This window comes from Macaca fascicularis, chromosome X (assembly GCF_037993035.2).
Source record: "Macaca fascicularis isolate 582-1 chromosome X, T2T-MFA8v1.1".
Taxonomy (NCBI): Eukaryota; Metazoa; Chordata; class Mammalia; order Primates; family Cercopithecidae; genus Macaca; species Macaca fascicularis.
In genome coordinates, this window is record NC_088395.1 from 95124144 (window position 1) to 95150052 (window position 25909).

Here is a 25909-nt window from a genome sequence, read left to right on the forward strand (position 1 = left end):
ACATATTTATGGAATACAGTGTAATATTTTGTTACATGTATACAATGTGTAGTGATCAAATCAGTGATTAGCATATCAATAATCTCAAATATCATTTCTTCATGGTAGGATCATTCAAAATTCTATTTTCTAGCTATTAGAAAATATACAATAAATTAATGTTAACTATAGTGACTCTGCAGTGGTATAGAGCTCTAAAACTTATTCCTTCTTCTTCTTCTTCTTTTTTTTTTTTTTTTTTTTTTTTTTTTTTGGCTATTTTACCAGTTTTTACAATTCACATGTCATATAACCCAACAATTTAAAACTTACAATTCAGCCAGGCATGGTGGCTCATGCCTGTAATTCTAGAACTTTGGGAGGCCGAGGCAGGTGGAGCACCTGAGGTCAGGAGTTCGAGACCAGCCTGGCCAACATGGTGAAACCCCGTCTCTACTAAAAAATACAAAAATTAGCCAGGCGTGATGGTGCACGCCTGTAATCCCAGCTACTCGGGAGGTTGAGGCACAAGAATCACTTTAACCCAGGAGGCAGAGGGAGGCAGAGGTTGTGGTGAGCTGAGATCGTGCCATGGCACTCCAACCTGGGCAACAGAGTGAGACTCCATCTCAATAAATAAATAAACAAACAAACAAACAAACAAATAAATAAATAACTGCCTCAGTTTCAGAACTTGTTATTGGTCTATTCAAGGACGTCTTCCTGGTTTATTCTTTGGAGGGTGTATGTGTGCAAGAATTTATCCATTTCTTCCCCATTTTCTAGTTTATTTATGTAGAGGTGTTCATAGTATTTTCTCATGGTAGTTTGTATTTCTATGGGATCGGTGGTTATATCCCCTTTATCATTTTTTATTGTGTCTATTTGATTATTTCTCTTTTCTTATTAGTCTGGCTAGTGGTCTATCTATTTTGTTAATCTTTTCAAAAAACCACCTCCTGGATTCATTGATTTTTTTAAGTGTTTTTTTGGGTCTCTATTTTCTTCAGTTCTGCTCTGATCTTAGCTCTTTCTTGTCTTCTGCTAGCTTTTGAATTTGTTTGCTCTTGCTTCTCTAGTTCTTTTAATTGTGATGTTAGGGTATCGATTTCAGATCTTTTCCTGCTTTCTGATATCAGCATTTAGCGTTATAAGTTCCCCTCTTAACACTGCTTTAGCTGTGTCCCACAGATTCTGGTACTTTGTGTCTTTGTTCTCATTGGTTTCAAATAACTTTATTTCTGCCTTTATTTCAGCCTTTATTTCATTATTTACTCAATATTCATTCAGGAGCAAGTTGTTCAGTTTCCATGTAGTTGTGCAGTTCTGAGTGAGTTTCTTAATCCTGAGTTCTAATTTGATTGCACTATGGTCTGAGAGACTGTTATGATTTCCACTCTTTTGCATTCGCTGAAAAGTGTTTTACTTCCAATTATGTGGTTGACTTTAGGATAAGTGCTATGTAGTGCTGAGAAGAATGTATATTATCTTGATTTGGGGTGGAGAAGTCTGTAGATGTCTATTAGGTCCACTTGGTCCAGATTATTTGGGTTTTCTATCTTTTTTCTCACTTAGTTTAGCAAATGGTTTGTACATTTATCATTAAAAAATGTGCTTTATTTATGTTTTGTATTTATTTTTCAAATTTATATTTCATTTATTTCTGCTCTCATATTCAATGTTTCTTTCATTTTACTAATTTTGGGTTTGGTCTGTTCTTGCATTTGTATTTCCTTGAGGGTCATGGTTAGGTTTGTCTGCTTAATATTGTCCCATGAGTCTTACAGGCTTTCTTCACTCCTTTTTACTTTATTTTTCACCTGACTGGGATATTTCAAAAGACATATTTTTCAAATTCAGACATTATTTTTTCTGCTTTATCTAGTCTATTCATGCTCTTTATTGTATTTTTTATTTTATGTATTGAATTATTTAGCTTTAAGATTTCTGTTGGGTCTTTCTTATGATTTATATCTCTTTGTATAAATTCTCATTCATGTCATGAATTATTTACCTGGTTTCAATGAATTGTTTATTTGTATTCTCTTGTATCTCACAGAGTTTCCTTAAGATCATTATTTTGCATTGCCTTTCAAGTATTTTATACGTACCTTGTTTTGAAGTGTCTGTTACTGGAAAGTGGTGATACTTCTTTAGAGATGTTATGTTTTCTTACTTTTTTATATTTCTTTTGTAACTATGTTGATATCTGCACACTTGATGAAGCATTTGTCTCTTTCAGTTTTATGGAGTAACTTTCACAGGAAAAGACATTTTCCTGTAAATTTGTTCTATAGTGTCAGTTGGGTAGGGTGCTTTGGCTTTAATTCTGGGTATTCACAGTAGGGTAGTCTGTATGATTTCTTTGGCTTTAACCAACGTCAGCAGTGTCTACGGGTGTCTCAATTGCTTAGACTGTGGGTATTTGTGAAGACAGTGGTGTGGCTTTGCTGAGGGTGGGGCACTCCAGGCAAGCCAGACAGTAGGTCTTGGTGGGTAGGCATTCACCAAGTGTGTGCGTTTGGTGGCTCTACCAGTCATTACAATTTTTATTTGCATTTCCCTGGTGATTAGGGTCTTAGTCCATTTGGACTAGTATACAAAATATCACAAACTGGTTAGCTTATAAACATTATAAATTAATTATTTATTGTTCTGGAGACTGTAGTTTGAGATCCAAGTGCCAACATGGTCAGGTCCTGGTTATGGCCCTCTTTTGGGTTATAGACTGCTGACTTCTCTCTGTCTTTACAAGGAAGAAAGGGTGAGTCATTTCTCTCAGGACTCTTTATAAGGGCACTAATCTCATTCATGAGGGTTTCACCCCCATGACCTAATCACCTCCTAAAGTTCCTACTTCCTAATACCATCAATTTGAGTGGGAGAATTTTAACATATGAACTTTAGGGAGAAATAAACATTCAGACCCTAGGAATTAGTAATGTTTAGCATCTTTTTATAAACTTGATCATTTACACATTCTTTCTGAAGAAATAACTATCCTAGTACTTTGCTCATTTTAAATGGGATTTTTTGTTTTTTGCTATTGATTTTTAGGAGTTTTTGTATTTTGCATATTAATCTTTTATCAAATACATCACACACAAATATTATCTCCCATTGTGTTCGTTGCCTTTTCACTCTGCTGCTTATTTTTTATGCTATAGGGAGCTTTTTGGTTTGATATAGTCTCAGTTTTTAAAAAATTTTTCTGCCTGTACTTTTTGTGTTAGATCCAGGAAATTAATTGTCAAGGCCAGTATTATAAAGATTTTTATCTATGTTTTTATTTCACAGATTATAATAATGGCCCAGCTTTTTTTAAGTGGCTATCCAGTATCCCAGCACCATTTGTTTAAGAGATATCTTTTCACCATTGTGTAGTTTTGGCACCTCTGTTGAAAATCATTTTATAGTATATCCAGGGATTTAGTTTGGACCTCTTTATTTCAATTATCAAGTGTCTGTCTTTATGCCAACATCATATGGTCTTGATTCCTACTGATTTGTAATTTTTTTTTAATCAGAAAGTTTGAAACCCTCAGTTATGGTCTTCTTTCTCAAAATTGTTTTGATTATTTAGTAACCTTTGTAGTTCCACATGAATTATTATTTTTTGTATTTTTTTGTGAAAAACAAATGAATCCTATTGAAAAACATTAGGATTTTAATAGAATTTGCATTGAATCTATAGATTGCTTTTGGTAGTATAAGGCATTTTAACAACATTAATTCTTCTAACCCATGAACATAGGATGACTTTTCATTCATTTGTGTCTTCTTTAGTTTTCTTCAGCAATATTTCATAGTTTTCACTGTACAAATCTTTCACCTCCTTGGTTAAATTTACTTCTAGGTTTTTATTCTTGTTGGGGTTGGTGTAAATTGGATTCTTTTCTTAATTTTAGTTACCTATTTTTGTTGCTAGTATACACAAATGTAACTACTTTTTGTAAGTTGATTTTATATTCTGCACAGTTTCTGAATTTATTAGTTTTACAAGTTTTATGTGGAATTTTAGAATTTTCCATATATAAGATCATGTCATCTTTGAACACAGATAATTTTACTTTTTTCGTTTTGATATAAATGTCTTTATTTATTTTTCTTGCCAATTGCTCTAGCTAGACTTCATATTATTCTGCTGAATTGAAGTGACAAATACGGACATCCTTTGGTTGCTATTCCTTTGTTCCTGATCATAAGGAAAAACTTTCAGTCTTTCACCAGTAAGTATAATATTAGTTGTGAATTTTTAATAAATAGCCTTTATTGTGTTGAGAAATTTTCTTTTTTCCTATATTGTTAGTATTTAACTTAAATGGCTTTTGTGTTTTATCAAATGCTTTTCCTGAATCTATTAAAAAATGATCATGTGATCTTCATCCTTCTTTCTTCTAATACGTTGTATTACATTGTTTGATTTTCATATGTTGAAACATTTTTGTATCCCAATGATACATTTTGCTTGATCATGGTGTAGAATCCTTTTAATATGCTGTTGAATTTGGTTTTCTAGAATTTTTATATCCATGTTCATTAGAGATATTGGATTGTAGTTTCTCTTTCTTATAGTGTCTTTGTCTTTGGCATCAGGGCAATACTGACTTTATCAACTGAGTTTAGATGACTTCCATCTTTTTCAAATTTGTGGAAGAGTTTAAAAGGATTGTTGTTAATTCTTTAAATATTAGGTGGAATTCACCAGTGAAGCCATGTTGTCCTAGGCTCTTTCTTGTTGGGAGTGTTCTGATTAATGATTCAATCTTCTTCCAGTTCAGACTAGTTTTTCATGGTTTAGTCATTGTGGTTTGTATAATTTCTAGAGATATATGTATTTCTTCTAGGCTGTCAAATTTGTTGTTGTATAATGCTTTGTAGTAGTTTCTTAGGATCTTTTTTTTTTTTCCTTTCGGGATTAGTTGTCTCCTATCTCATTTCTGATTTGTTTTTTCACTTGAGTCTTTGCCCTCATTTTTTTATTCTAGCTAAAAGTGTATCTATTTTCTCTGATATTTTCAAAACACAACGCTTAGATTTAATTGTTTTCTATTTATTTATTTACTTCTACTCTCATCTTTATTATTGCCTTTCTTCTGCTATGGTTTATCTTTCTTTTTCTTTTACTATTTCCTTGAGGTGCAAAGTTAGGTTGTTTACTTGAGATAGTTCTTCCTTTTAAAGAAGTAAGCATTTAACACTATGAACTTCCCTTTTAGTACTGCGTTTGTTGCATTTTATATATTTTGATGTTTTTTTTTCATTTTTTTCAACATATTTTCTAATTTCACTTTTGATTCCTTCTTTGAATCACTCCTTGTTCAAGAATGTTTAATTACCAAATATTTGTGAAGTTTCCAGTTTTTCTTCTGCTATTTGCATCTCGTTTCATTCTATTATGGTTAGAAAAGTATGTGGTATAATTTAAATCTCCTGAATCTTTTAAGACTTCTTTTGTAACCTCGAATGTGTTCTATCTTGAAAAATGTTTTATGTGCACTTGAGAAGAATGTGTATTCTATTGCTGTTGGGTGAAATGCTCTGTATATGTCTGTTAGGTCCATTTGATCTATATATTGTTCATGTTCTGTTTATTTACAGTCTATACAAGTGTTCCACCCATTATTGAAAGTGGAGTATCAAAGTCTCCTATTATTATTTTAACACTCTATTTCTCCCTTCATTTGTGTCAATGTTTGTTCCATATATTTGCATTCTCTGTTATAGGGTATCCACACACACACACACATATATATACATGTGTATATATATAAAATTTACATTCCTGGTGAATAAACCTTATATATATGTGTGTGTGTATATGTGTGTATATGTATATATACACATATATGTAAATGTATACATATATGTAAATATCTATATCTATATATATATGTCTTCTTTATTTCTTGTGAGAGTTTTTGACTTAAAGTTTATAGTCTATTTAGTCTGGTATAAGTACGGTCACCCCTGCTCCCTTTTGGCTACCATTTGCATACTGTACTTTTCTTCTATGCTTTCACTTTCAGTCTATGTGTGTTCTTATTTTTATATATTCTACATACAAATGTTCTCAATACATGTGTCTTTAAATCTCAAGTAAATCTCTTATAAACAATGTATCATTGGATTTTAAAAATTCATTGCGTTCCTCTTTTCATTGGGTGGTTTTATCCGTTTTCACTTAAAGCAATTGCTGACAGGGAAGGACTTATTATAGCCATTTTGTTGTTTTCTGTCTGTCTTGTAGTTATTTTGTTTTTTTCCTCTTTTTGTCTCTTGTGTTTCCTCATTTTTTCTTTTTTTGTAGTGACATGCTTTGATTCCTTTATCATTTTCTCTTATGCGTCTTCTATCAGTATTTTCTTTGATGTTACTGTCTTACCTGTTATAGTAAACTATCATAGACTGGGAAGCCTAAGCAACAAATATTTATTTATCTCAGTTCTAGGGCTAAAATCTGAGATCGGGTGTCACCATGGTTGGGTTCTTGCTGAGGGCCCTCATTCTGACTTATAGTCAGCAGCCTTCTTGATGTATCCTCATGAGAGAGAGTAAAATCGCCTCTCTTATTTGTCTCTCATCTCTCTCATAAGAACACTAATCCTATTCACAAAGGCTACATATTCTTGATCTCATTACCTCCCCAAAGCGCCACTTCCAAATACCATCATATTGGGTCTTCAACATGAATTTGGAGGGAGGCACGGACATTCATTTTTATAACTGTTACCGTTTAGCTGACATAAAACATCTCATAGATAGAAACTTTTTTTAAGCTGATAACAACTTAACTTGAATTGTACACAAAAACCCTACTCTTTTATTTTGCCCCCAAATTATGTTATGGACATCACAAATTACATCTTCTATCGTGTAACCATTAACCTATGCTTAAAGTTATAGTTATTTTTACACTTTTCTATCTTCTATATTAGAATAAAATTGATTTGCGCAGTGCTGTTAGAGCAATATTCTGCAGTTGTGTATATATTTATTATTACCAGTGAACTTCCACTTTCTTATGCTTTTATGGTGTTCTTTAGTGTTCTTTCATCTTAACAAACTCTCTTCAGCATTTCTTGTAATGCAAATCTGGTGGTAATGTACTTTCTCAGCATTTGTAAACATTTCTGGGGTATTCTTTATTCTTCCTTCATTTTTGAAGCACAGTTTTGTCAGATAAAGTAGTCTTGGTTGTATACGAGCCTTAATTCTACTTTCTACAAGCCTGTGGAAAATGTTTTTGTTAGTTAAGATTACGATATTATTAACTATAATCTTCTTGCAATACTTGCATGTTCCTACGTTTATCTTTACTTTTTCAAAGGTAAAATCATTTCCTGCTGCTTCTCAAATTACTTTTACTGTCAACATTATAAAACCTTGAGATGAAAAATCTAAAACTTCAAAAACTTAACTAAATTTCCTTACTCAAGCTTTCTAATATCTGATTATGAAATATCATTTGCACCAATTAACAGAAGCAAAGTACTCTTTATAACCCATTTCTAGTTCCTAACCTAATTATTCTTCTTAAATACTTGAATATAAATGTGAAATTGAACAAATTTGAGGTTCTTGCATCCCTCCTATTTCTAAAGTATCTGTTTCACTAGTGTATGGTAATAAGTGTGTGGGAAAATGGTGCTTTAATAATCGTGAGGTTAGATGCACATCTGATGTTCGCAGCTATGTTATATTACCAACCATTTTCTCTTTTGTGATTGACAAGTGTCCACACATTGATGATTTTTAAATAGTTAAATATTATGTTTCTTTGGATTTTCCATAATTTTAGGAAATGATTAGCTAAATCTCTATACTTCTTACAAATTTTATGAAATACAATTTTAAAGAGTAAAGACGGTACTCAAAACTTAGCATGTTTGCATTAACTGTGATTTATCTATATTTATATGTCTGTATATAAATATAAAAAATTACAAAAACATAAATGTAAAAATATAAACATCTGTATTTATATATGTGAGTCTCTATATATCAGCAGAGGAGAGAGAAATACAAAGAGAGAGAAATAGAGAAAGTTATTTGGATACATTTTAATTTCTGATAATAAACTTACATGTTTGGGGATGTACAATAACTTTACTTATTAGGAATAAGCAGTAGCATCAATAATAAAATAACTCTGCATGTCTTCAGCTTCTATATTTGAATCAAAATTTTTTTGACATAATCTATATCTATTTTTTAAGATGAGAAGTGGTGACTCACTTTAGTTTTTTTTCCCCCAAAAAACTGGATATTTAAATTGACAACCTCAATCTCTTCCAGCTTGACTAACTCACTAGTCTTCAATTATAGCCATTAATTTCCTTGTGTTCTGATAGTAATTTGTTCTTGATAAAGCACCATGCTTACTGGGATTTTTCTGTAAAATATTTCGTAAAGCATTATATTTTGATACTTTTTAAATATTAGAACTGATAGTTACAAAAATAAAGATGAATAAATAATTACATAAGAATTAATTATAATAATTCTCAAAATTGTTTGTTGTAAAGGGCATATTGTTAAAAATATCTTCACTCCCCTTTCTTCCCTTTTACTGTGGGATGAATATATTTTCATGCCCCATTAATGTTAGGCTTAGGTATGTGACCTGCTTGTGCAATGGCATATGATCAAATGTGATATACAAATGTCCAATAAAAGCTAATTATTCGCACTTCTCATGAGGTTCTGATAGATGTTTGCAGAATAAAATGTTTTATATAACAGACATTAATTCACTCTCAGTCCTAAGATAGGAACACATCATGCAAACCTTAGCGCTCTGTTCAGCCTGAATATAAACCAAGTCAACATCAGGAGAGCTAAATAGAATCATAGCCAACTCAAAGACTGAGTACTGATAAATATGTGTTTACTACAATTCATGAGATTTGTGAGTTACTTATTACCGCACCAAAGGCTGGCTAATACATTATGTTTAGAAAAGATATATATTTGAGGTGTCTTTTGTTGTAAATAATAATCATATCAATATAAACAACTGCTGTTGCTTAGTCAACATTGGTTTACTTTTTTCCCAGATAAAACAATGTAATACGGTAAGTACTTTCTGTTGGCATTTATTATGTGTCTCTTGGTGTTTCTGAGGTTTCCTTCATTTATCTCAAGATGGCTGCTGTAGTTCTAGCTATTGCGTCAACATTCAATGCAGAAGAATTGGAGAATAAAAAGGAATAACACTGGCCGGGCGCGGTGGCTCACGCTTGTAATCCCAGCACTTTGGGAGGCCGAGGCGGGCGTATCATGAGGTCAGGAAATCGAGACCATCCTGGCTAACAAGGTGAAACCCCGTCTCTACTAAAAATACAAAAAATTAGGCGGGCATGGTTGCAGGCACATGTAGTCCTAGCTGCTAAGGAGGCTGAGGCAGGAGAACGGCCTGAACCCAGGAAGCGGAGCTTGCAGTGAGGCAAGATCACACCACTGCACTCCAGCCTGGGTGAGAGGGTGAGACTCCGTCTCAAAAATTTTTTTAAAATTTAATTGGGAAATACAAAGTTTTTCCAAAGGTAACTGGCAGACTTCTAGAACTGGATCACATGAACACTCATATCTATAATGTAGCCTAAGAAATAGGGTAACACATTGCTTTTATAGAATTAGAAAAATTCGTCCCCGCCCCCCCCCCCCAAGATGGAGGTTTACTCTGTCGCCCAGGCTGAAGGGTCAGTGGCACTATCTCGGCTCACTTCAATCTTGGCCTCCCGGTTTCACATGATTTCACATGATTCTCCTGCCTTAGTCACCTGAGTAGCTGGGACTACAGCCATGCGCCACCATGCCCAGCTAATTTTGGCACTTTTAATAGAGAAAGAGTTTCACCATGTTGGCCAAGTGGTCTCAAACTCCTTACCTCAGGTAATCTGCCCTCCTTGGCCTCCAAAAGTGCTGGGATTATAAGCATGAGTCACTGTGGTCCAGCCCCTAGAATTAGATACATTCTGATCCATTGCTTAAGACTGGTACAATGTTGTCCCATACAAAAATTTGGCTTCTAACCATAAGAGAGAGAGAGGAGAAAATGATTATGAATATTGGGAAAACACAAACAATGATTCTTACTGTTAGTATTGTTTATTAGGCCCTTTAATGCTTGCTCTCCCTAGTCACCTTTAAAGTCATAGTATAGTAATCTACATGCTTACTATTTTTTGAGACAGAGTCTTGCTGTGTTGCCCAGGCTGGAATGCAGTGGTGCGATCTCAGCTCACTGCAGCCTCTGTCTCCCAGGTTCAGGCGATTCTCCTGCCTCAGCCTCCGGAGTAGCCGGGATTACAGGCATGCACCATCACATCTGGCTTTTTTTTTTTTTTTTTTTTTGTAGAGACGGGGTTTTGCCATGCTGGCCAGGCTGGTCTCAAACTTCTGGCCTCAAGTGATCCACCCACCTAGGCCTCCCAAAGTGCTGAGATTAACACTATATATTTCAAAAACATGTATTGATGTCTTGGAAAAAATTCCCTGCATTAATAATGGGACTTGATTAACAGATATTACACAGTTAATTGAAAATGAGTAAGCACTAAAGTTAATTGAAGCAAAGAAAATGCAGCATCAAGGTGCAGACATCTCCACTTAAGGTTGATATTTAGTGGGCACTCATCCTAACAACACTGCTGAAGACAATAAAATTTAGTGTGTCAGATTTAGGAATAAAGTAGGGAGATCATATTAAAATGCAGTAGAAGTACATAGTATGAGAAAGTTTATGGGCCGTAGTAGTTCGTCACATTCTCCTATATGATTGGATGCTGTATATTATAACACAATCTTAAGATGTCAAAATAAGGTTGGGATACTGCTATAAAAACCCTGTAAAGCAAAATAATTTAATCTCCACAAGGTAAGTCTCTCTATATGTTGCTTTCATGCTTTTAAAGCTTATGAGAAAAAATACCCTTTTAATACTAAGTGAAATCCAAAATACAATCAAGGACCTAGCTTTTGCATAAAGATTTAGCTTTTGCCCTTTTATGTCAGTATTTTGCTCTGAAAATATCAATGCCACACATTCCCTCAACAATGTAATCCTTTATTGGTTTAGTTAATCTCACCTTCCATAAACTTAGTAAACTTTTTGTCTTCTTTTCTAGAATAGTTAGATTTTACTTTACTTGAAGTATAAGTCAACGAATAGTTTGAAGGAACTTATTTTTAACATGTTGATCCTTCTGTTAGTTTTAAGAGCATTTCATTACTTTAATATAATTAAAATATAAGACATAGTGGCAATTAACTTGTCATCCCCCTCCTGTGGTGTTAACTGGATGTATGAAAAACTTCTTGCTCATTTTGGCTTTAATTTCTTCTGTGCTATTTTGTTAAAGTAAAAAAATATATATATATCGATTTTTTTGGATTAAAAATGGAAGATTGAAGGTTCATGTAAGTTAAGAATACCAAATTGTATATGAATTTTACAAGTGTATTGGGTCCAAGAATGCTCTCAGTAATAGCAGTTTAATGTATTTCTATTAAGAATTTAGAAATGTACATTGCAGTAAACATCAGAAAAAAACAGAATCAGCTTCTTAATATACCAAGTGACTAAATAAATAAACCACAATGAATAAAGCTGAAGTATATTCCCAGATCAATATGTAACATATCAATAAAATCATGGTTCAGAGGTGGCAGCTGGATTAAATAGTTAAACTTATTAAAATCTTTGACAAAATAAAAATAATCCTAAAACATAAAGAAATGAAGATTAGTTTACCACGATTTTTATGAGTATAAAAATGTATAAATAGACATGGTAGACATTAGGATACGATAAATTAATATTGATATTGATCTCAATTTTTCAATTCATCACTTTAAAGTCAAAGAAAAATAGGTTTTTCTTTAGATGAAGGATTTTAAAAAACAGTTAACCAACTTAATAAAGGCCTCAGAAAATAGAAAGTTAAGTAGTTTTTGATGAGTTAAATGATGGCATATGAAATATCAAAGGCCAATAATCAAAAATTCATTGTACTGGTTTTTTTTGTTTGTTTTTGTTTTTGATTTAAGGGAAAAGCTCAACCCAAGAAGCCCCACTCATATGTTTCACATCTTCCAACAAACATTACTGAGAAACTGCATGTTTTCTTTCTTTGTTTAAGAAAATATTTTATGCCTTGCTAAGGACAAATTGTAAGATGAGACCAGTAAAATGTCCTTAAATAGCATTTAATAGAGGTATATAAAAATAAGAATAGAGCGATTTCTTTAAAGAAAAGAATAAGCTTTTTCACTATTAATAGTCATGCATGAAAGAGGAAAGAATATATGCTGAAAAAATAAAGCAATTATATCAACACAGCAAGTTGAGAGTTAAAAATAAAATTGTTAAAGAATTGTTGTATTTCTTGTCCTATAACTTATAGCTACTGTGAGAAGATACTAATCTTATTTATCAAATATGCTGGTACAGCAGACTACAGGAAGACCTACTAAAAAAGTAATTTGAATATTCTTGATGTATTCAAATACATAAGACCTAATATCTTGCTTCCTGGGGTGCTGAAAATGAATGAGGTTATTGTAAAGTAACTACTTACTAGTTCTAAAAACTTGTAGATGCATGGGAGAAATTCATGAATATTAGAAAAGTGGCACTGCAAAGGTGAATGTCTAAAAATTTTACATTTCTATGTTTAAGCTTTAGGCTTAGAAAATTATGATAATTAATTTTTCAAACCCTTAGAAAACCATGGGTTTCTAACTAACATTCATATGTTCAAAAAATATGTTTGAGTATAGTAAATGCTTTCCAAAATGCAATTATAGATTTGAGATATTAAGTAGAAATTATAGAAATCTGTCTTTATCTGGGAAGGTTTAATTCAGAGACAAGACTATATAATGAACAGAAGAAAATGTGTAGTCAAAAGCATAAACTTGACTCAGAATTGAAGTTTCTGAGGCCATGATTAACGGTTAGTTTTCAGGTATGTGAAGAACCAAAATGTTAAGACATACAGACACGCACATATTTACATACACACATCACAAATAGTTTGCAAATGAATCCAAACAATGAGACGTATATGGAGTGGAAAGACAATTAGATACAATTTAGATAGTTTTGTACAAATTGAAAGACCCCACACAAGTCATTTAACTGCTATATAATTGTTTTCTCATTTGAAAAATTAGGGTGTTAGACTAGATAATTTTTAAGGTTTCTTATAGCTGTAAAATTTTACAAGTTTGTTAGAGACAAACCTGCAGTTTAGAAGACAGTGTTTAAAATATCCAAATATAATATAATTTTTAAATACAGGGACATTTCCCTTCTCACTGACCAAATTTCCTCCCACAAATTCCACCTCAAACAAAAACTCTTTTATCAGGGAGAGGTAGATATTATATTAGAGAGCATTTTAGATCTGTTGATTTAAAATACAGTTTAAAATACAGTTGTGGTAGTAGTACTGCAATGTAGACATAAAAATAAGGAAAAATGTTTTGAAAGAATAAACAACAGACCTCAGTGGTTGATTATACACGTGTGAAAGATAAAGTAAAAGGAGAAGAAAATTTAAATACATCTTTAATTTGTGAGCCTTGTACTTGACAAAATTATATTATCATAGATTAAATTGGGTAAGACAGATGAGGACATAGTTTTTGAATGGAAGATAGCTACTTAAATTTTTAGAGATTGAATTAAGAATTTGAACTTGAGTGTAAATATCCACTGAAAAATTTAAAGTACGTGGTAGAAGCCTGGTAGGGTTGTCAAGGATAAGATCTAATTTACACTACATACTAACTGAGGGCAATAGGCCGTTATAATTTGTTTTTGTCGTATTTGTTAAAGTCAAGTAAGTACAAAATTTTGGAAAGGGCCTGACACATAAGTTCTAAATAATTGGCAGAATAATCCCTTCAATTTCGTTCATCAGTATTTTATAGTTTCTATTGTAGAAATATTTTACTTTTCTTGTTAAAGTAATCCCTAGGTTTTTAATTTTATTTATAGCTAATGTGATTACATTCGGTTTCTTTTTTGGATTGTTTTCTGTTGTTGAAAAGATGTTTCATGATCATGGATTAGAAGAATCAGTATTGTTAAAATGTTCATACTACCAAGAATCAGCATTGTTAAAATGTTCATACTACCCAAGGCAACCTATAGATTCAATGTAATCCTTACCAAATTGTCAATGACATTCTTAACAGAAACAGAAAACAATCCTAAAATTAAATAAAACCACAAAATATAAAATAGCCACAGTTATACTGAGCTAAAAGAACAAAACTGGAAAAATCACGTTACCTGACTTCAAATTATACTACAGAGCTATTGTAACCAAAACAGCATAGTACTGGCATAAAAACAGACACATAGACCAATGGAATATAATAGACAACCCAGAAACAGATCTATATATCTACAGTGAATTCATTTTTGACAAAGATGCCAAGAACTTGCATTGTGGAAAGGACAGTCTCTTCAATAAATGGTGCTGGGAAAACTGGATATTCATATGCAGAAGCATGAAACTAGACCCCATCCCTTGCCATATATAAAAATCATATCAAAGTGGCTTAAAGACTTAAATCTAAGACCTCAAACTATGAAACCACTGAAATAATATTTTGGGAAAACTCTCCAGGACCTTGGATTAGCGAAAGATTTATTAAGTAATACCCCACAAATGTAGGCAAGCAAAGAAAATATGGACAAGTGGGATCCATCAAGACATAAAGCTTCTGTACAGCAAAGAAAAAATAAAAATAAAAAAAGTGAAGAGACAAAGGATATGGTTTGGATTTGTGTTCCCACCCAAATCTCATATTGAATTGTAATCCCCAGTATTGGAGGAGGGGCCTAGTGGGAGGTGGTTGGATCATGAAAGAAGATGTCCCACTTGCTGCTCTCATGATGGTGAGTGAGTTCTATAAGATCTGATTGTTTAAAAGTATGTAGCACTCCCCTTGCTCTCTCTTTCTCCCTCTCTGGCCACGTAAGACCTGCCCACTTCCCCTTTACCTTCTACTGTGATTGCAAGTTTCCTGAGGGCTCACCAACCATGCTTCTTGTAGAGCCTGTGGAACTGTGAGTCAATTATTTCTCTTTTCCTTATAAATTATCCAGTTTCAGGTAGTTCTTTATAGCAGTGCAAGAATGGACTAATACAATAACCCACAGAATGGGAGACAATATTTGCAGACTAACCATATGACAAGGGACTAACAATCAAAATATATAAGGAACTCAAACAACTTTACAGGAAAAATTTGAATAATCCAATTAAAAATGGGCAAAAGATCTCAACTGATGTTTCTCAAAAGAAGACATACAAATGGCAAACAGGTAGATGAAAAGGTGGCAAACATTATTTTTCATCAGAAAAATGCAGGTCAAAACTAAAACTACAATGACATATGATCTTGCCCAGTTAAAATGATATTTATCCAGAAGAAAGGCAATAACAAAAACTGGTGAGAGTGTGGAGAAAAGAGAACCCTTGTACACTGTAGGTGAGAATGTTAATTAGTATAACTACTACAGAGAACAGTTTGGATGTTCCTCAAACACTAAACATAGAACAACCATATGGTCCAGCAATCCCACTGCTGAATATATACCCAAAAGAAAGGAAATTAGTATATTGAAGAGATATCTGCACCCCTATATTTATCACAGCACTATTTATTCAAAATAGCCAAGATTTGGAAGCAACCTAATTGCCCACCGATGGATGAATTGATAAAGAAAATGTGATGCTTATACACGATGAAATACTATTCAGCCACAAAAAAGAACTAGATCCAGTCATTTGCAACAACATGGATTTAACTGAAAGGTCACTATGTTAAGTGAAATGAGCCCAACACAGAAAGACAAACATTGCATGTTCTCACTTATTTGTGGGTTCTAAAAGTCAAAATAATTGAACTCATTGATGTAGAAAGCAGAAGGATGATTACCAGAGGCTGAGAAAGCTTGTGGGTGGTCTGGGGGGAAGTGGAGATGGTAAATGGGTAAAAAAAGTTTAAAAGAATGAATAAGACATGCTATTTTATGGCAGAACAGGGTACCTATAGTCAATAATAACAATTGTACATTTTTAAATACAGTAAAATTGGATCTTTTGTAACACGAAGGATACATGCTTTACAGAATAGATATCACATTTACCATGATATTATTATGCATTTCATGCCTATATTAAATTTTTATTGTACCCTACAAATATATACACCTAGTTTGTACACACAAAAATTAAAAATTTAAAGAAGAAAAATATATCTCATATTACTATTTCCCATAATTACATTTATTCATTCAGTCAGGTAGTAATTTAACAAACATTTATTTATAACTTGCTTTGTGTCCAGGATGAAAATTGACATTTTCTCATTCTGTACTGATGCAGTTTTATTATTTATATTACATCCTTAATTATATCTTTTACAGATTCAGGAAGATGACATTTGTTTCTTTGACTGTGACCCCAATGTCAAATTTTCTCTCTGCCTATGTCTATAGGTGAGTATGCAGCATGATTTCTAGATCTTGAGAAACATTAAGAAATTTTTTGACATCCAGAGCCCTGCAATTTATTCTTTTCCTCAACACATATATAAAATCTACAATGAATTTTATTTATTAATTATTTTTATACCTTATGTTCTAGGGTACATGTGTACAATGTACAGGTTTGTTACATATGTATACATGTGTCATGTTGGTGTGCTGCACCCATTAACTCGTCATTTACATTAGGTATGTCTCCTAATGCTATCCCCTCCTCCCCCCACCCAACAACAGGCCCCGGTGTGTGATGTTCTCCTTCCTGTATCCAAGTGTTCTCATTGTTTAATTCCCACCTATGAATGAGAACATGCAGTGTTTGGTTTTTCTGTTCTTGCGATAGTTTGCTGAGAATGATGGTTTCCAGCTGCATCCATGTCCCTACAAAGGACACAAACTCATCCTTTCTTATGGCTGCATAGTATTCCATGTTGTATATGTGCCATATTTTCTTAATCAGTCTGTCACTGATGGACATTTGGATTGGTTCCAAGTCTTTGCTATTGTGAATAGTGCTGCAGTAAACATATGTATGCTTGTGTCTTTATAGCAGCATGATTTATAATCCTTTGGGTATATACCCAATAATGGGATGGCTAGGTCAAATGGTATTTCTAGTTCTAGATCCTTGAGCAATCGCCACACTGTCTTCCACAGTGGCTGAACTAGTTTACAGTCCAACCAACAGTGTAAAAGTGTTCCTATTTCTCCACATCCTCTCCAGCACCTATTGTTTCCTGACTTTTTAATGATTGCCATTCTAACTGGTGTGAGATGGTATATCATTGTGGTTTTGATTTGCATATCTCTGATGGCTAGTGATGATGAGCATTTTTGTGTGTGTCTGTTGGCTGCATAAATGTCCTCTTTTGAGAACTGTCTGTTCATATCCTTTGCCCACTTTTTGATTTTTTTTTTTTTTGTAAATTTGTTTGAGTTCTTTGTAGGTTCTGGATATTAGCCCTTTGTCAGTTGAGTAGATTACAAAAATTTTCTCCCTTTCTGTAGGTTGCCTGTTTACTCTGATGGTAGTTTATTTTGCTGTGCAGAAGCTCTTTAGTTTAATTAGATCCCATTTGTCAATTTTGGCTTTTGTTACCACTGCTTTTGGTGTCTTAGACATGAAGTCCTTGCCTATGCCTGTGTCCTGAATGTTATTGCCTAGGTTTTCTTCTAGGGTTTTTATGGTTTTAGGTCTAACATTTAAGTCTCTAATCCATCTTGAATTAATTTTTGTATACGGTGTAAGGAAGAGATCCAGTTTCCGCTTTCTACTTATGGCTAGTCAGTTTTCCCAGCACCATTTATTAAATAGGGAATCCTTTCCCCTTTTCTTGTTTTTGTCAGGTTTGTCAAAGATCAGATGGTTGTAGATGTGTGGTATTATATCTGAGGGCTCTGTTCTGTTCTGTTGGTCTATATCTCTGTTTTGGTATCAGTACCATGCTGTTTTGGTTACTGTAGCCTTGTAGTATAGTTTGAAGTCAGGTAGCATGATGCTTCCAACTTTGTTCTTTTGGTTTAGAATTGTCTTGGCAATGCGGGCTCTTTTTTGGTTCCATATGAACTTTAAAGTAGTTTTTTTCCAATTCTGTGAAGAAAGTCATTGGTAGCTTAATGGGGATGGCATTGAATCTATAAATTACCTTGGGCAGTATAGGCATTTTCATGATATTCATTCTTCCCATCCATGAGCATAGTATGTTCTATTTGTTTGTGTCCTCTTTTATTTCGTTGAGCAGTGATATGTAGTTCTCCTTGAAGAGGTCCTTCACATCTCTTGTAAGTTGGATTCCTAGGTATTTTATGCTCTTTGAAGCAATTGCGAATGGGAGTTCACTCATGATTTGGCTCTCTGTTTGTCTGTTATTGGTGTATAGGAATGCTTGTGATTTTTGCACATTGAATTTGTATCCTGAGACATTGCTGAAGTTGCTTATCAGCTTAAGGAGATTTTGGGCTGAGACAATGGGGTTTTCTAAATATACAATCATGTCATCTGAAAAGAGGGACAATTTGACTTCTTCCTTTCCTAATCTAATACCTTTTATTTCTTTCTCTTGCATGATTACCCTGGCCAGAACTTCCAACACTATGTTGAATGGCAATGGTGAGAGAGGGCATTCCTGTCTTGTGCCAGTTTTCAAGGGGAATGCTTCCAGTTTTTGCCCATTCAGTATGATATTGGCTGTGGGTTTGTCATAAACAGCTCTTTTTATTTTGAGGCACGTTCCATCAATACCAAATTTATTGAGAGTTTTTAGCCTGAAGGGCTGTTGAATTTTGTCAGACGTCTTTTCTGCATCTATTGAGATAATCATGCAGTTTTTGTCTTTGGTTCTGTTTATATGCTGGATTAGATTTATTGATTTGCAAATGTTGAAGCAGCCTTGCCTCCCAGGGATGAAGCCCACTTGATCATGGTGGATAAGCTTTTTGATGTGCTGCTGGATTCAGTTTGCCAGCATTTTGTTGAGGAGTTTTGCGTCAATGTCCATCAGGGATATTGGTCTAAAACTCTCTTTTTTTGTTGTGTCTCTGCCAGGCTTTGGTAAGGATGATGTTGGCCTCATAAAATGAGTTAGGGAGGAGTCCCTCTTTTTCTATTGATTGGAATAGTTTCAGAAGGAATGGTACTAGTTCCTCCTTGTACCTCTGGTAGAATTCGGCTCTGAATCCATCTGGTCCTGGACTTTTTTTGGTTGGTAGGCTATTAATTATTGCCTCAATATCAGAGCCTGCTATTGGTCTATTCAGGGATTCAACTTCTTCCTGGTTTAGTCTTGGGAGAGTGTATGTGTCCAGGAATTTATTCATTTCTTCTAAATTTTCTAGTTTATTTGCATAGAGGTGTTTATAGTATTCTCTGATGGTAGTTTGTATTTCTGTGCAGTCAGTGGTGATATCCCCTTTATCATTTTTTATTGCATCTATTTGATTCTTCTCTCTCTTCTTCGTTAGTCTTGCTAGTGTTCTCTCAATGTTGTTGATCTTTTCAAAAAACCAGCTTCTGGATTCATTGATTTTTTGGAAGGTTTTTTTTTTGGTCTCTATCTCCTTCAGCTTTGCTCTGATCCTAGTTATTTCTTGCCTTCTACTAGCTTTTGAATGTGTTTGCTCTTGCTTCTCTAGTTCTTTTAATTGTGATGTTAGGGTGTCAATTTTAGATCTTTCCTGCTTTCTCTTGTGGGCATTTAGTGCTATAAATTTCCCTCTACACACTGCTTTAAATGTGTCCCAGAGATTCTGGTATGTTGTATCTTTTTTCTCATTGGTTTCAAAGAACATCTTTATTTCTGCCTTCATTTCGTTATGTTCCCAGTAGTCATTCAGGAGCAGGTTGTTCAGTTTCCATGTAATTGAGCAGTTTTGAGTGAGTTTCTTAATCCTGAGTTCTAGTTTGATTGCACTGTGGTCTAAGAGACAGTTTGTTTTAATTTCTGTTCTTTTACATTAGCTGCGGAGTGCTTTACTTCCAACTATGTTGTCAATTTTGGAATAAGAGCAATGTGGTGCTGAGAAGAATGTATATTCTGTTGATTTGGGGTGGAGAGTTCTGTAGACGTCTATTAGGTCTGCTTGGTGTAGAGTTGAGTTCAATTCCTGGATATCCTTGTTAACTTTCTGTCTCGTTGATCTGTCTAATGTTGACAGTGGGGTGTTAAAGTCTCCCATTATTATTGTGAGGGAGTCTAAGTCTCTTTGTAAATCTCTAAGGAGTTGCTTTATGAATCTGGGTGTTCCGGTATTGGGTGCGTATATATTTAGGATAGTTAGCTCTTCTTGTTGAATTGATTCCTTTACCATTATGTCATGGCCTTGTCTCTTTTGATCTTTGTTGGTTTAAAGTCTGCTTTATCAGAGACTAGGATTGCAACCCCTGCCTTTTTTTGTTTTTCATTTGCTTGGTAGATCTCCCTCCATCCCTTTATTTTGAGCCTATGTATGTCTCTGCACGTGAGATGGGTCTCCTGAATACAGCACACTGATGAGTCTTGACTCTTTATCCAATTTGCCAGTCTGTGTCTTTTCATTGGACCATTTAGCCCATTTATATTTAAGGTTAATATTGTTATGTGTGAACATGATCCTTTCATTATGATGTTAGCTGGTTATTTTGCTCGTTAGTTGATGCAGTTTCTTCCTAGCATCGATGGTCTTTACATTTTGGCATGTTTTTGCAGTGGCTGGTACCAGGTGTTCCTTTCCATCTTCAGTGTTTCCTTCAGGATCTCTTGTAGGGCAGGCCTGGTGGTGACAAAATCTCTCAGCATTTGCTTGTCTGTAAAGGATTTTATTTCTCCTTAACTTATGAAACTTAGTTTGGCTGGATATGAAATTCTGGGTTTAAAATTCTTTTCTTTAAGAATGTTGAATATTGGTCCCCACTCTTTCTGGCTTGGAGAGTTTCTGCTGAGAGATCTGCTGTTAGTCTGATGGGCTTCCCTTTGTGGGTAACCTGACATTTCTCTCTGGCTGCCCTTGATATTTTTTCCTCATTTCAACTTCGGTAAATCTGACAATTATGTGTCTTGGAGTTGCTCTTCTTGAGGAGTATCTTTGTGGCGTTCTCTGTATTTCCTGAATTCAAATGTTGGGCTGCCTTGCTAGGTTGGGGAAGTTCTCCTGGATAATATCCTGCAGAGTGTTTTCCAACTTGGTTCTATTCTCCCCATCACTTTCAGGTACACCAGTCAGACATAGATTTGGTCTTTTCACATAGTCCCATATTTCTTTGAGGCTTTGTTCATTTCCTTTTACTCTTTTTTCTCTAAACTTGTCTTCTTGCTTCATTTCATTCATTTGATCTTCAATCACTGATACGCTTTCTTCCAGTTGATCGAGTCAGTTACTGAAGGTTGTGCATTTGTCACATAGTTCTCGTGTCATGGTTTTCAGCTCTATCAGGTCACTTAAGGACTTCTCTACATTGGTTATTCTAGTTGGCCATTCATCAAATGTTTTTTCAAGATTTTTAGCTTCTTTGCGATGGGTTTGAACTTCCTCCTTTAGCTCAGAGAAGTCTCATCGTCTGAAGCCTTCTTCTCTCAACTCGTCAAAGTCATTCTGCCTCCAACTTTGTTCCGTTGCTGGCGAGGAGCTATGTACCTTTGGAGGGGGAGAGGCGCTCTGATTTATAGAATTTTCAGCTTTTCTGCACTGCTTTTTCCCCATGTTTGTGGTTTTACCTACCCTTGGTCTTTGATTATGGTGATGTACATATGGGGTTTTTGTGTGGATGTCCTTTCTGCTTGTTAGTTTTCCTTCTAACAGTCAGGACCCTCAGCTGCAGGTCTGTTGGATTATGCTTGAGGTCCACTCCAGACCTGTTTGCTGGGGTATCAGCAGCAGAGGCTGCAGAAGAGTGAGTATTGCTGAACAGCAATTGTTGCTGCCTGTTCGTTCCTCTGGAAGCTTCGTCTCAGAGGGGTACCCAGCCGTGTGAGGTGTGAGGTGTCAGTTTGCCCCTAGTGGGGGGTGTCTTCCACTTAGGCTACTTGGGGGTCAGGGACCCACTTGTGCAGGCAGTCTGTCCATTCTCAGATCTCAAACCCTGTGCTGGGAGAACCACTACTCTCTTCAAGCTGTCAGACAGGGACATTTAAATCTGAAGAAGTTTCTGCTGCCTTTTGTTTGTACTATGCCCTGTCCCCAGAGGTGGAGTCTACAGAGGCAGGCAGGCCTCCTTGAGCTGCGGTGGGCTTCATCCAGTTCAAGCTTCCCGGCGGCTTTGTTGACCTACTCAAGCCTCAGCAATGGTGGGTGCCCTTCCCCCAGCCTCACTGCCACCTTGCAGTTAGATCTCAGACTGCTGTGCTAGCAATGAGGGAGGCTCCATGGGTGTGGGACCCTCCAAGCCAGGCGCGGGATATAATCTCCTGGTGTGACGTTTGCTAACATCCTTGGTAAAGCACAGTATTAGGGTGGGAGTGACCCAATTTTCCAGTTGTTGTGTGTCACGGTTCCCTTGGCTAGGAAAGGGAATTCCCTTCCCCCTTACGCTTCCCGGGTGAGGTGATGCCTCTCCCCGCTTTGGCTCTCTCTCGGTGGGCTGCACCCACTGTCCTGCACCCACTGTCTGACACGCCCCAGTAAGATGAACCCAATACCTCAGTTGGAAATGCAGAAATCACCCATCTTCTGTGTCACTCACACTGGGAGCTGGAGGCTGGAGCTATTCCTAATTGGCCATCTTGGTCTCCAAGGTACATTGAATTTTAATTGCAGAACTAAATATCTTTTTCTAAATGCCGAAATATAATCAACCTTACTCTACAGAAAAACTCCAAAGTATCACTCTTATCCTGTTAGTATCTATAGCCACTGTACTTCAAAATAAGTCATTTTGCTTCACACTTGACATTAAAATAAATTCAAAAAATATTTTGTGTCGTAAGTACACTTTGAGTTTATTTCCTGGGTAATGATAGTTTCTCTTCATATATTAGATCTTTTTTTTTTATTTTTTGTCAAATGTGGTGATCCTCAGCTTTGTTAAGTGGGAATTCCTTAGAATTCCACACATTTGCCATGTTTTTCACATTATTTCTCAAAGCTCCCTGACAACAAAACAAAAAAAATATTGATATTTTTTATTTTAATATTATAGTGTAGAATATCGCTAACTGATGGAAATAAATAGAATCTTTCCAATTACTTTTTAGTAGAGGAAAGTGTATTATATTTTCTGGCATAGTCTTGGTTTGTCACAAGTACAAAATTATAAATTGGACCAACAGAGGAAAAGAAAAGAGACTATAGGAATGCATTACATAAATGTAAGGACAAAGATATATATAAACCAAAAGTATATTTATAATTGTACACCAGAACCATTATTCATGATATTAGGCAAAGTATATGCTGTTACCTATTGTGACATTTGGTAGAGTTTTTATGATGGTTCAAATTTTAACCAATTTATTGAACTTTTAAAATGAAACCTTTGTTCATGTGGAAACTCCATCAAGGTTTCTAAATGTTACTAATACTTTTAGGCAAAATATCAAATTATTTTTATTGCTATGCCAGAAATTATGAGAATCATGTGTGCTATATAGGAATGTATTAATGAAAGTACAACAATTTTCAAAGAGGTTCTGAGAGATCCTTTCCTTCCACTTGAGGAGAGGAGAGAGAAGAGTGGGGCGAATTTTGTCTTGCCTCTTGATAGTGGCTCAGACACAATAGGGTAGGGCACCAGTCACGAGGACCTATTTCCTGGCCTTAGCTCCTGGATAACACATCTAGAAACATGATGGGCCAGAAAAAAAAGCTGACTCCTGATTCCAGGCCTTGGCTCCTAGATGGCATTTCCAGTCTCTCATTGGGCCACAGGAAAGCCTACTTTACTGAACGGGGATACTTGAGCCTTGCAATATTCACCACAAGCTGATGGAAGAGTCCTTGGTCCTTGAGTGAACATCTGTGATAGTCAGGCAGTATTTGCCATAGGCCTGAGGGGAAAGATTCCTCTGCTTTAGGAGAGAAGAGGGAAGAGTGGGAAGAACTTTGTCTTGTGGCTTGGGTGCCAGATCAGTCACAGTAGAATAGAGCACCAGGTCGATTCTTAAGATTCCCAAATCCAGGCCCTGATTCCTAAATGATATCTCTGAAACCAAGCAGGGTTTGGGGGAGATGCACTTCCCAGAAAGGAAGGAGATATATCTGGTCAAATTCACCACTTAATAGTAGAGCCCTTGAGCCTTCAATGAACGTAAATGTTAGCCAGGCAGTGACTACTATGGACCTTGTGAAAGACCTAGTGCTGTGCTGGCTTTGGGTCTGACTCAGCACAGTCCCAGTGGTTGTGGCCACAGTGTTGCTTGTGGCACTCCTTCCCCAACTCCACACACCTACACACACACACACACACACACACACACACACACACACACACACACACAGAGAGAGAGAGAGAGAGAGAGAAAAACTTCATTCGTTCAGAGGAAAGCAAGGGAAATGAACAATTTACTCTGCCTGGTAGTTCAGAGAAATCTCTCTTATCTTTCCCAAGACCATTAAGGTGATTTAGTCAACAAGAGCCACAGTGTTACTGGGCTTGGAGTGCCTATTAATGCAAATACAGCTTCACTGATCATAGACTTAGATCACAACACCCAAGTCCCTTTGAATACTTGGGAATTCTTCCCAAGAAGGATGGGTACAAACAAGCTTAGACTGTGAAGACTACATAAATACCTAACACTTCAATGCCCAGACACTGATAAACATTCACAAACATCAAGACACCAATGACCAATCCAGGAGAAACAGAGATATGTGACCTTTCAAACAAAATATTCAAAATAGTTGTTTTGTTGAAGCTCAACGAAATTCAAGAAAACATGCACAGAGAAGAGATTCAGAATCCTATCATATAAATTTAACAAAGATATTACAACAAAAAGAATAAAGCAGAAATTTTGAAGCTATAAAATTCAATTATATTGAAGAATGCTTCAGAGTCTCTTAAAAGGAGAACTGATGAAGCAGAAGAAAGAATTAGTGAGCTAAAAGACAGGCGATTTTAAAATACATGCCCAGAGGAGCCAAAAGAAAAGAGAATCCAAAAGAAGAAAATGTGCCCACTGGATCTGGAAAATAGTCTCAAAAGGGCAAATGTCAGAGTTATTGGCCTTAAAGAGGATGCAGAGAGAGAAATAGATGTAGAAAGTTTATTCAAAGGGATAATAACAGAGAACTTTCCAAACCTAGAGAAACATATCAATATTAAAGCACAAGAAGGTTACAGAACACCAAGCAGATTTAATCCAAAAAAGACTACTTCCAAACATTTAATAATCAACCATCCAAATGCCAATGGCAAAGAACGGATTCCAAAAGCCAAAAGAGAAAATAAATAAATAACATACAATGATGCTCCAATATGTCTATCGGCAGACTTTTCAGTGGAAATCTTACAAACCAGGAGAGAGTGGTATGACACATTGAAGTGCTAAAGAGAAAAAAAATCTAAGGGCCAGGCATGGTGGCTCACTTCTGTAATCCCAACACTTTGGGAGGCCAAGGCGGGTGGATCATGGATCATGAGGTCAAGAGATCAAGGTCATCTTGGACAACATGGTGAAACCCCATCTCTACTAAAACTACAAAAATTAGCTGGGCGTGGTGGTGCGTGCCTGTAATCCCAGCTACTCGAGAGGATGAGGCAGGAGAATTGCTTGTACCCAGGAGGCAGAAGTTGCAGTGAACCAAGATTGCACTACTGCACACAGCCTGGTGACAGTGCGAGACTCCATCTCTAAAAAAAAAAAAAAAAAGAAAAGAAAAAATCTAAGAATATTATATCCAGTGAAAATATCCATCAAACATGAAGGAGAAATTATTTCCCAG

General features: G+C 35.3%; 1 long non-coding RNA gene across 1 annotated transcript in view; it reads left to right on the forward strand.

Annotated features, from left to right (window-relative positions):
• The first annotated feature begins 4102 nt into the window (after positions 1–4102).
• LOC135969144 (uncharacterized) overlaps positions 4103–25909 on the forward strand; it is a 59211-nt gene continuing 37404 nt past the window's right edge. Inside the window, exons 1-2 of the long non-coding RNA XR_010584208.1 lie at positions 4103–4208; positions 16436–16507. This is a non-coding gene — a long non-coding RNA (uncharacterized lncRNA). The remainder of the gene's footprint in view (positions 4209–16435; positions 16508–25909) is intronic.